This window comes from Lotus japonicus, chromosome 1 (assembly GCF_012489685.1).
Source record: "Lotus japonicus ecotype B-129 chromosome 1, LjGifu_v1.2".
Lineage (NCBI taxonomy): Eukaryota > Viridiplantae > Streptophyta > Magnoliopsida > Fabales > Fabaceae > Lotus > Lotus japonicus.
Genome location: NC_080041.1, coordinates 41,658,703 through 41,672,059, shown reverse-complemented (window position 1 = coordinate 41,672,059; position 13,357 = coordinate 41,658,703).

The following is a 13,357-nucleotide window of genomic DNA, read 5'->3' as shown; positions in this document are numbered from 1 at the left end:
ATACCTGAGGTTGTTATATTTGGACGAGTTTCGTAGAGCTTAAGAGTCAATGGAACTTTGTTATGGATTTTGATGATGCATATTACGGTTAACAAGTGAATTTTACTAAAGTTGAATGAGAATCCTAGGGCTAAGGTTGACCTAGTGAGCTGAGATTCATGTACACATAGGAGATTTAGTGGTGTTAGCGGTTACGATAGCAGTTAAATCTCAGAATATTGAAGGATCGGATGAAAAAATGGCTAGTTAAGTCCCTTGAGGTATAGTTATGATTTAATCTTCTAGAGGATAAGTCTCGATTTGTGCGAAGTGTTAGGGATTTCAGTAAGTGTAAATAGGTTTAAGTGAGGGAAGTTTTGAGGAAGAAGACGACAATAATGGATTGTTAGATATTAAGAGGAGGATTATCTTATAAGTTGTTGATAAATTGATGTTGAAGGGGATAAGATTAGTGAAGGACAAGAAATAAGGACATAAGTCGAGTTTTAATTCGAATAGTGACTAAGTAGAAGTTTGATTTCTTGGTGTGTGTAAAGATAGTTACGAAGTTGGAGGTGTTTTAATGGACTAGCGGTTTCTAAGGGGATGATTCGTCTAGGAGTTATCGAATGGGCAAGTGGAGTTTTGGACTGTAGATGAAGATCACGAGGACAAGTTGAGTATTTACTTTGAAATGACAGAGAGGCACCGAGTTTAAGAAGAATTTCGGACGACCGAAAGTAAAGAAGCAAGTGGCTAAGATTGTGCGACTTCACGGAGTGCCAACCGGTATCATTTCAAGTAGAGATCCGACGCAAGTAATCGAGCCAGACGACATGAAGTTGAATGATGGTTTTTCTTTTGAGACGCCGACAGTTAGCAGTGGGGATAGAAGAGTGAAACAGTTAAGGGGAAAACAAATTAAATTGCTTAAGTAAAGGTTATGAGGAACAATGACACGGGCAATACTACATGGGAATTGGAAGACAAGATCAAGGAACTGTATCCCGATCTTTTTGCAGAACTCTGAGTTTCGAGGACGAAACTTTCTTTTTGGAGGGGAGTATTGTAAGACCTGGATTTACAGAACAAGTTAATTTCCGACTCACGCGTAGAATCAGTGTAAGCGTGACAGAAGTTTGCAGTTTGAGAAAGATTAATGAAGAAGAAAGTTCAGGAATCGCTTGAGGAATGTTGCGTAGTCGCTGTAGGAATTAGTGCGAGTCGTCTGCACACCTGCCTTATGGCGAGAGTGTCCAGAATAGGCAAATTTCGCTTTTAGAGCAACGTATTAAGTGAGATTTCAAATCCTTGGAAAATTTAAAGGTTCTCTTTATTTTTCCTTCGACCAGTGTTTCATTTCGGAACCCTGGACTGTACGCACGATAGTATTCACTTTTCGCAAGTCCGACGACGCTAATTTCTTTGCTTCGAAACCCTAGATTCAAGCGCTGGATGAAGACTTTTTCTATTCGGGACTTCTAACGAAGTTTCTGTCCGCGCTGCCAGATTTGTTTCGACATTTACAGCAAAAAAGTAATTTTTCGGGAGAGATTAACTTACACCGCTTTTGGGATTTTAGATATCGTTTTTCCCAAATGTCAGAGATTTGTTTTGAGTTCTGGAATTCTGTCGCCAGAATCTCTCTTAGAATTCATCGGTGAACGTGCTGCAAAAATCGGAATCGCGAAATTTTCATTTTCCCGCGATTTCACCTGCCTATAAATAGTTGAAAAATCAAAATATCTTCATTTCTTCCATCTTGGGGCCGCGAGTTTAGGGGAGGAGAGGGAGAAGAATTTTTCGCCGAAACTCGACCGATCTTCGCACAGTTCGTTCCTACTTCAAGATATCGAGGTAACTAGCTTGATTCTTACCTTTGATCACTGTTTCTACTGCGTTTCTGTAGTCGTTTCTGTGCTCAAAGTTTCGAGCTTTTCGTAAAACTATCCGTTTTTCTTGATTTTTCGCTTGGGTTATCTTCTCTACGTGCCCAAGAGCCTAAAACCTCCGTCGGTATTCGCCGATTTGGATCGAGTTGTCAAGGATCTGAAAAACTGTTTCAAAACCCTTTTGTCGCACATTTCAAAACTTTATTGTCGAAAAGTCGTAATCTAACTTCGTGCCTTTAGGATTAGTTGTCACGGATGTCGTTAGGATCATTGCTGTCAAATTTGTTTTCCGAACTGATAACTTTGAGGTTTTGAGCTTTTATTTTGGACCAAAATGCCCCTGAACAGCCGTATTTTGATCCGATCGTCCGAAAATTTTTCCGACAGTTTCTTTGCCTTAGTTTTACCCTAAAACTACCTTGTAAACAGATTTGATCGAAGAAAAAGAGCCGGAGCCCTTTTTCCTTTTTGGCCGAGAGCTTGTAGTGAGGGGGGGGAGTTTTTCGTTTTTGAAAACTTGTCTTTTCGTACTCGATTGTTGTATTCTGAAGCTTTAATGCTTTGTCTATCGTTTATGAGTTGTATTGTGATCGAGCTAATCGATTTTGTTTGGATTCTGCTTTGTTTTCTCCGAGGTTCAGTTGAAGGAACTTTGGGTTTTGCAGAGCAAGTGTGTGAAGAAGATTTAGATCACGAGACTGGAGCAGCTTGAGGTTAGGGCAACTTACTATTAGCTATGACTGCATGATAGGCGTCGATAAACTCGACTTATGCTTTGCTTTGATGTTGATTATGTTGATTATGTTGATAAACAACCCTAGGCAAGTTCAAACTTGGGGTTTGAGACTTAGCCATTTGTTCGTATTCTTAGACTTTCCCCGGGAAATTCCTTTTGGAGGGTTTTCGGAAAACTTAGAATGAATAGAATTTCGAAAACTAAATGTAAGATCAAGTTTTGATCTAGTAGTACAACTCTATGTATTGATGATTACAAGTTAACCTTTTGATATGAACAATTATGGTACTCTAACGTGTTTTTCTGAGTGTGCTATTTACAGGCTCTGACCTCTATTCAATCTCACACAAATCAGAAGCACTGTGCTTAAAGAGTTACCCAAGCAACGCTTTCGCATTGTCCATGTTCAGTCTGAACAGTGGAAAAGCTTCAGAAGATCTGAAGTAAATCAAGCTCTGATAAGGACTCAGCTCACTAGAAGTTCTGAAGATCCAGAAGTTCTGATAACGAAGAAACTCTGAAGGTTCAGATGTTCTGATGGTGTAGAAGACTCTGAAGATCCAGAAGCTGAATAGTGAAAACTCTGATGTCCAGAAGCAAGAAACTCTGAAGACACTGTACTTCCCTCTGAGTTTAGAATCAGAAGATACAACGTCCAGAGTGTAAGGCCCAAGTTTTAAAGCTTTGGATAAGTGAATAAAATAAAAGAGTTTATTTGATTAAATAGATTTGTGAAGGAGAAAGGTTCAGGAAAAGTCCAAGAATTATCGAAAAACCGATAGGAGTTATAGCACGACTAACATACGCTTAATCCTAGGTCAAAGGTATTAGTGAATAGTTAATTTACGCTTTAGGACACGATGGAAACTAATTCCAAAAATCCACAGAGAAGTGTTAGAACTTCTCTTTTCCGTCCTTAAACAATTATTTCGATGCGAAATCCTAGAAAGTACGAACGTCAAATTCCAATTCTCGGAAGTTTGCCGAAACGGAATCCCTGATAGTTCGAGAAAACCTAAGATCGACAGACGATGAAGACTTTTTCTATTCGGAGCTGGAAAAGAAGATTCCACCCGCGTTCTCCTGTTTCTCTCGTCATTCCTAATCTTTCTTCAGAAGGAAGTTTTCTCATCCGACGATCACTGCAAAAAGTAGTTTTTCGGGATAAACCGACTTACACCGACTTATGCCGATTTTGGATCTTTTGGTTTAATTCCAAGAATCCTGTTTTGAGTTCTGGAATTCTGTCGCCAGAACCTATCTTAGAATGCGCAGAGGAACGCACAGGAAAAATCGGAATCGCAAAAAAATCATTTTTCCGTTTTTTCCAAAACCTATAAATAGCTTGAAAATTTGTTTTTTTGCAAAAAAAATACCCATTTCCCCTCCCCAAACCCGCGAGCATCAAGAGAGAGAGAGAGATCCGGATCTTCGTCGTTTCTTGCCCGTTTGCTTCACCGATCGTCGCTAATCGAAGACCTCGAGGTAGGTAAACTATACTCTCCTTCGAATCGTCGTTTCCGTCCACTTCTCCTACGTCTTTCTGAGTTCAAAATTTTGAGGTTTTTGAAAAACTGTTCAAATACGCTGATTTCAGTGTCTAAACTTCTTCCCTGCATGCTCCTGAGCGTGTTCTGCGGATTAGATTTTGTCAAACGTCGACGAAATGCCGCCGGGATCAATTTCTACCTTAAATACCCATTTTTCGGCAAAGTCGCAACCTTTGGGCTGAAATCTATCGACCTGGCTTAGTGCTAGTAGGATTTGTCGTCATAAACGTCGTTGTGGACGTCCTCATCCAATTTGTTTTTCGAAAATCCAATTTTGAAATTTTGAGCTAAAAATAATGACCAAACTACCCCTATATCAGTTTTCGATCCGAAAATTTTTCCGAGCTTAGAACCGTCTTAGTTACGGCTTATGTTAACCTAGGAACCAAGTTTGATCGAAGAAAAATCGACCCTCCCAATTAAAGGAAGTGGCCGAGAGCTATATCAAGGGGGGGGAAGAATCCGATTTTTCGAAAACTTGTCTTAACGCGTTAGATTGTCGTACCACGGAGGTTGTAGTGTACCGTGTGACCCTAGGACTCTTTGATTGCTGAGTTTCTGACTCTTGGTGTTGATTTCTGTGATTTTTGCTTAAGGTTCTTTTGAGGAGATTCCTGGAGAACAAGGAGAAGAGCGTGAAGGACACTTGGAGGAGGAAGCTGGAAGACCCACCGGTGAGGGCTACTCTCTGAATTACTAGATAATGCTTTAGGTGTCGATGAAATTCGACTAGATTTATGTGTTATGCACCTAATTGCTAAATGTCTGAAATGATTTATGAGGCTTCGGCCGAACTTGTTGAGTACTTGATGCCATGATATTGTGTGCTAAATGATTCACATGCTATGTGCTACATGGTTAACTTAGGATGTGTTGGAATATGCTGTTTATGCCTATTGGTTGAGCTGTTTCATTGATGTTATTCCACTCGTGCCTATGTTTCTGGAAAGTGAGGATTACGGGCAAGTCATGCCGAATTTTTATGAGATTTTGAGAGAGTTTGAAAGGACGAACGAAGTTCGGACCTTGTTATATTTTAATGGATCGAGACCTTCTCAGAAATTAATTGGGATTATGGGATCCCTGAAACTCATAGGAAGTATCATAAGACTAAACGAAATCTATTTTCTCAAAGAAAATTCATAAGACATTAATCAATCTCTAAACCCCTTGAACAATGATAACAACTTTAGATAAGAGCTTAGAGCCTGAATATTAGTCTTGAAGATATGAGAAGTGTCGTCGAGTCCAAGTTTTGAGGAACTTACAAGTTTTCGAGTATGTTGATACTCTTTTGCTCGATGAGCAGGTTAATGTTTGGCTATCTAAAGTTTAGCCGAAAACTATGAGTTTCCAAGTACAATCGTACTCTTTCGCTCGATGAGCAGTTTGTTGTTTGGCTATCTAAAGTTTAGCCGGGAACTTTAAGTTCCAAGTACTTCGGTACCTTTTCGCTCGATGAGCAGTTTATTGATTGGCTATCTAAAGTTTAGCCGGGAACCATGAGTTCCAAAGTACATTCTTCTTCTTTTGATTAATTCATTTTGTCGCAGAATCGACATTTGCCTTAGGGTATTCTTTTTAGAGACTTTAAGTTATTTAGAACACGTGGCGACGTGTCGGGTGAGGTCGGAGACGTTGTTTGGCTAATCACTTGCATTCATGCACTCATTTTGAGGTTAATACACGGCGTGATACCGGACCTCGGTGGATTCCAAAATGGTCATAAGACCCGGATTTCCATATTTAGGACACTACGGTGGTCCTCAGTAGCAGACGGAATGGCAGACCTACGGGTTCACTGCTGATCTGACTACTTTTGTGTGGTGTAAGAGACACGCGAGCAGGAAGGTACCCACCGTGGCTGGTGTTAGGGCCGCCTCGTTGATGTCCATCCTTCTTCCGGAATGCATTTTGTTACCCAGCATTGCATTTCATGCAACATACATGCTGACTTAGTTGCTGAGTGTGATTGGTACCTGTTTATCATATTTGAGGCATGCTATTTGTTTTATGATTTCTTATATTCATTATGATACTTGCAACCCTAGGAAGTCATCCCTAAAATTATAAGCCTGAGAGTCAAATATTTATTATCCTATATTATATCTGGTTTTATTATTTATATAATTCTTTGGAGTTGACCCTCGCGTCTGCTGTGTGTGTTTGGGCGGACTACGCCATTTGTCAGATGAGTATGGCGGATTGGTTTACGATGGTCAGCCCCTCGGGGGGGACCAGGTACGAGATGCTTGATCAGGACGACCCAGGTGCATGGGTGGTCGACTCCATAGGCCACCGTGCGACCTACACCGGTCGGGTTATGGAGGACCGTGTTGACCGATTCGGACGCTTGACGGAGGGGGTGATGAGGAGACACATAGTGAGCTTCAACTTGCCGCCTGGTGTGCATTGTGGACCCGGCTTGGGAGGACCACTGTAACACCCCGATTTCGGTGGCGTCACTTTAGTAACCAAAAGTAAACTTAATGCGGAAAAACGTAAATATTTTTTTTTTGATAATAACTAAGACAAGACTGAATTAAATAAAACCCAAAAGCGAAAAGCAATAAAACTAATATACAATATATAAACAGCCCCCGCTGTAGTAGTAACCTCGTCACGAGTAAACCTCCAGTGACGGAAAGAAAAGTGTAACGCCCGAAGGCAATATATACAAACCAAAAGAAAAGGGTGAAGTGCCCGCAACACCATCCCTCAAAACTGAGAATCAGCTGACCCAATGGCCTGAAAATAAGACCTCCTAAGTCCAACCAACTCTCTGTGATTCCCGTAAGGAAACCACACAAAAAGCTATAGGCGGATCTACCCTGTCCCCTAAGTAACAAATGAAGCAAGACTGTCAGAGCTAAAACTCTACTCCTACACTAATCCTAACTCGAGGAGCTCATACCAACACTCAAAACTATGTGCTAGCATGATCGTCGTCTGAATCAGAATCCAGAACGACCAAGTCTACTAACCCTATCCGTCCTCCCCTCGCAACCGCAGTGCGCTCCGATGCTGGACTCACGGGCTTAGGACCCGAACCCTGATCATCGATGATCGCAACGGAGGGTGCACTAGACCCTGCCGAAGGCACTCCCACTAGAATCTCCTCTGAGGGATCCTCCTCGTCTGAAGACAATGGTGGTGGTGGTGGTCCTCCAAGTCCTGGTCCACAGTGAACGCCCGGTGGCAAGTTGAAGCTGATAGAGCATCGCCTCAACACTCCTGACCTCAGAAGTCCTCCACTATCCACGTGATCCTCCATGATACGCCCCGAATACGTCGCTCGGTGGCTCGCGGGGTCAACCACCCACGACCCGGGGTCGTCCTGATCGATCATCTCATACCTAATCCCCCCCGAAGGGTGGACCATGGTGAACCAATCCGCAATATTCATCTGACAAAAGGCGTTGTCCGCCAAAACACACACAGAAGACGCGAGGGTCAACTCTAAAGAACTATGTAGATAATAAACCCAATAGGTACAAATAATAAATAACCACTTAGGCTTATAACTAGAGATGTCATTCCTAGGGTTACATGTTCCACAAAATCATAACGACAATAATAACAATTAGCATGTTCCAAGTAAGTTTATCAAATAGCAACCACACTCATCAACTAAGTCAGTATGCATGTTGCGTGATATGTATGCAGGTTAACCCAGTCAACCAATATGCAATCCGGAACGGATGGACATCAACGGATCAGCCCTTCACCAGCCACGGTGGTGCCATTTCGGCCCGCGTGCCTCTTACTCCAACAACAACGGTAGTCAGATCAGCCGTAACCCGTAGGTCTGCCATTTCGGTCTGCTACAAGAGACGTCTACAGACGCTCTATCACGGAAATCCGGGTCTTATGACCATTTTGGAATCCGACGAGGTCCAGAGTATTTCCTGTGTTAATACCCCATTAATGTTGCATGAATGCAGGATGATTAGTCAAACAACGTCTCCGTCCTCACTCGACACGTCGCCACGTGTTCTAGGTAAATTAAAGTCTCTAAAATCTTACCCTAAGGCAAAGTCGATTCTGCGACAAAAGACACACTTCACAACACACATAGCTGCTCCAACAGCACAAGAGTATCACATACTCGGGAACTAACGGTTCCCCGGACTTATCCCCAGGATAGCCCCACAACATAGCTGCTCCAACAGCACAACAACAAACGCTACAACAACCAACGCTGCTCCAACAGCACAACAACAAACGCTGCTCCAACAGCACAACAACGACATACTCAACACTTGGATCCGACGACACTCCTCGTTTTTCCAAAACTAAGATTTGACTTCCAATGCCTTCCTTCGAGGTTATTATCATTACTTAAATATTTAGAGGTTATTTAAGGTCTTATGAGTTTTCTTTATAAAATAGATTCCATTTTGTCTTATCGCAAGTCTTATACATTCACTGGATGTACCAATCCCAAGTCGCTTCCAGAGGATGTCTCGATCCACTAAACAAAATCAAGGCCCGAACCTCGTTCGTCCTATCAAACTTTCTCAAAACTCTCAAAATAAAATCGGCATGACCTGCCCGCTATCCTCACCATTCAGAATCTCAGATTCCAGTACAGAGCATATTTAAATCATCACAATCAACAACATGTCGTATATCAATAAATCGCATCATAAACACTTAGCACTTAGCATATAAAGCATGCACCACACATCCTAGATTACCCAGATAGCACATAGCATGTAAGTCAATCTCAAAAACATTCAGTAGATGAATCATCTACATTGTCAGCCGAAGCCTCATAAAACATTTTCCAATCACACACAATTCCAGTGCATAAACAGTAAACAATGTCGAAACATCGACCCTAAGCATTAACTAGAGATTCAGTGAGAAGCCCTCACCTGAAAGTTCTCCAGAATGATCAACTAGTGCTTCCTCGCACTCAAAGTGTTGGTCCTCGGGGAAATCCTCGAAAGCACCTTTACAATAAAATCACATAATACTATCAGAATCTATCGGAAACAAAGCTATCGATACTTACTAAGGTTACTCGAAGTAATCTATACCCTAAGGTACGATAAACTAGCGCGAAAGGACAAGTTTTCGGAAAAGGAAATTTCCTCCTCCCCCTCTAATAGGGCTCGGCCACTTTGGTTAATTATGGGGCTCGATTTTTCTTCGATCAAACTTGGTTCCTATGCTTTCATAAGCCGTAACTAAGGGTATTCTGAACTCGGAAAAATTATCGGATCAAAAACTGTCGCAGGGGTATTTTGGTCATGATTTTTAACTTAGGATTTTCAAAACTGAAATCCCAAAAATAAAATTTTGCAGGGACGTCACCAACGACGTTTATGACAACTAATCCTACTAGCACTAAGCTAAGGCGATAGTTTTCAGCCTAAAGGTTGAAGCTTTACACCAAAAACTCCAAAAATGGGTATTTTGGGTTCAAATTGATTCCGGCGGAATTCCGGCGACATAACGGAAAATCTAATCCGGCAGAAGTGATCTTGGGCACATATAGAAGAGGTTTAGAATCAGAAATGAAAGATTCAGGATAGTTTTGCAAAAACCCATAAACTATCCACTCAGAAAACTCTACAGAAAAGCTATGGAAAAAGCGATCAGAGGTAAGGATTAGCGACTATACCTCGAAGCCTTGAAACAGCAACTGATTAATCAACGATCAAGCAAGGATTGAACAAAATCTCTTCTCCTCCTCTCCTTAGCAAATTCGCGGCCTCCTTGGGAAGAAATGGGTAAGATATTTGTTTTTTTCTCATTTCTTGGCTATATATAGAGGTTGGAAATTCGCGGGAAAATGAAAGTTTCGCGAATCTGATTTTTCCGGCGTCATTCTCCGTGAATTAATAGATATGTTTTGGCGAAAGAATTCCAAAACTAAGATGAGGTCTCTTTGTATTTTTTTGCAACTAAAGCATAGTCGGTATAAAACTATTTTACCCGATAAGTTGCTTTTTGCATCGAAAGTCGGAATAGAAAACTTCCTTCGGAAGAAAGATTGAAATCATCAAGAGAAATGGGTGTACGCGTGTAGAATATTCATTTGAAGCTCTGAATAGATAAAGTCCCCATAGTCGGGTGATTCTAGGGTTTTGAAATACCAGGGTTTCGGTTTCGGCAAACTTCCGATGATTGGAATCGGACGTTCGTAGATCCTAGAGTTTCGCCTCGAAACGATTGTGATATATGGAAAAAGAGAAGTTCTAACATTTCTCTGAAGATTTTTGGAATTAACTGCCATCGTGCCTAAAAGTGAAAATTAGCTATATACTAGGGTTTCTGACCTAGGTTTAAGCGTGTAACGATCGTGCTATAACTTTTATCGATCATAATGCAATCCTTGAACTTTTCCTGAACTTTCTCCTTCATAAATATATTTCATTTAATAAACTTTCGTTCAGGTTTCCCTTCACATTACATCAGCCCTATTCGTGAATAAGAAGTTTATTCACTTAGCATGAACTTAAAAACTCGGGCCTTACAACCACCACCACCACCATCTTCGGATGAGGAGGACCCCTCTGAGGAGGTGCCAGTGAGTAAGGTTTCGACGGAGTCTAGTCCATCTACTGTTGCTGTTGTCGTCGCGGATCTCGTTCCGGGCCCCGAGCCCGAGAGGCCAGTGCAGGAGCGCATCAGGGTGGACAGAGAGGGCAGCGTTGTGTATGTCGACCTAGTCGTCCTGGATGTAGATTCGGACGACGACCGCGCTAGCATGTAGGATCGAGTGCTAGGGTGGGCTCCTCGAGTAGGGATTAGTGTAGGAGTTGTGTCGATGCTCTGACCGTCATGTTTTCAGTTTTGGGACAGGGTAGTTTCCTGCCGGTAGCTTTTTGTGTGGTTTTCTTATGAAGATCACAGAGAGCTGGTTGGACTAGGGAGGTCTTTTCTTTAGGCCACTGGGCCAATTTGTTCTCAGTTTTTGAGGTAGGGTGTTGCGGACACAGGTTTTACCTTGGTTTGTACATATTGCCTTCGGGCGTTACCTTTTTCTGTCACCCGTCGCTTGAGGTTACTCGCGATGTGGCTGGTACTAGTGTGGGCATGTATATATTTATGTAGATGTATATTAGTTTTCTTTTACCTTTTGTCGAGAAGTTTATTTTCTTTCAGTCTTTCATTTTATTATCAAAAAAAATAATTCACGTTTTTCCGCTTAAGTTATTTCTTTGGTTACTAAAGTGACGCCACCGAAATCGGGGTGTTACACTGTGGTATCAGAGCTTAGTCGAGTCTTTGGGAGTCTTTGGGGAATAGGTCTTCTGTGCTAGGTTGTGTGACTCTGCAAAGAGTAAAAATTGATTGTCTGCCAAGCGATTTTTCGCTTAGAATTGCTTGAAGTTATTGCTTAATCATATTGTATAGTTATATTAGATGCTATCTTATGATGAGCACTAACTGTTTGTTAATTTAGCAGAACATGGTGAACGCTAACCAACTAGCTGAGATGATGGCCACTATGGCCCAAGCTGTGACTGCACAGGCAAACGATAATGCTATGAGGCGTGCTGCTGAGGAGGCACGTGATCAGCACCAACGCCAGAGGGAAGTGACAATGGACCAGAACAGAGGCCTGAATGATTTTAGGAGACAGGATCCACCTAAGTTCTCGGGGGTACTGACCCGGACAAAGCGGATCTCTGGATCCAGGAGATTGAAAAGATCTTCGGTGTATTACAGACTGCTGAGGGGGCCAAGGTGGGAATGGCAACCTTTCTACTGTTGGGTGATGCTGAGTACTGGTGGAGAGGCGCCAGAGGAATGATGGAAGCAAACAACTTGGAAGTGAATTGGGTTTCGTTTCGTGCTGCTTTTCTGGAGAAGTATTTTCCAGATAGTGCTCGGGACGAGCGTGAGTCGCAATTCCTGACACTTCGTCAAGGTAGCATGTCCATCCCAGAATATGCTGCCAAGTTGGAATCGTTGGCCAAGCACTTTCGATTCTTCCGCAATGGGGTCGATGAACCCTACATGTGCAAGCGCTTTGTGAATGGGCTGAGGCCCGATATTGAAGACTCGGTGAAACCATTGGGAATCACTCGCTTCCAGACCTTGGTTGAAAAAGCCACGGAAGTGGAGATAATGAAGAATAAGAGACTGAACCGTGTTGGAACAGGAGGGCCGATGAGGTCGGGCTCTCAAAATATTCAAGGCAGAGGGAGATTTCAGAGCAGGAGGCCGTATCAACGACCTGCTGGTAGAGGGATTGCTTCAGGATCTTATAGGCCCATGGTGGGTACTGCTGGAGGTTCTGGAGGTCAGACTGTGAACAGGAAGATGACCTGTTACAGATGTGGGCAGCCTGGGCACTATGCCAATGCTTGTACTGACATGAGGCCCAAATGCTTTAACTGTAACAAGTTGGGGCATACTGCTGGTCAATGCAGAGCACCCAAGACAGAACCAGCTGTCAACACTGCTCGTGGGAAGCGTCCTGCTGCTAAGGCAAGAGTCTACACCATGGATGGTGAAGAAACTGAAGGGGTTGATGGTCTGATCAGGGGAGACTGCGAGATTGACGGTAATCTCCTAACTGTACTTTTTGATTCCGGAGCAACGCACTCTTTTATCTCTAGGGAATGTGCTACTAGATTAAAACTTCCCGTTACTGCTTTGAGTTTCGATCTTATAGTTACCACACCTGCCAAAACTCTGCTTGCCAATACTGCATGCATGTATTGCCCAGTAACCTATAGAGATCGAGTTTACCATGCTAACCTAGTGTGCCTAACTCTCAAGAACCTAGATGTTATCCTGGGGATGGACTGGTTGTCCCACTACCATTGTCTTCTGGACTGCAGCCGAAAGAGAGTGGTATTTCCTAACTCGGATCTTTCCGAGTATCTATCCGCCAATCATATTAGCGTCTCTCTGAATGAAGGATCTCAAGAGTATTCAGTTTTGTTAAGCTTGGAGAGTAAAGGGGAATTCGGAAGTGAGTAATATTCCAGTTGTGAGGGACTTCGCGGATGTTTTTCCTGGCGATGTACTTGGTTTGCCGCCTGTACGCGACATTGAGTTTGCTATTGACATCGTACCGGGAACAGGACCGATTTCGATTGCACCATATCGGATGGCACCTGCGGAATTGGTGGAGTTGAAGTCTCAACTTGAGGATCTTCTGTCGAAGGGATTTATCCGACCAAGTGTTTCACCTTGGGGAGCACCCGTCTTATTGGTGAAGAAGAAGGACG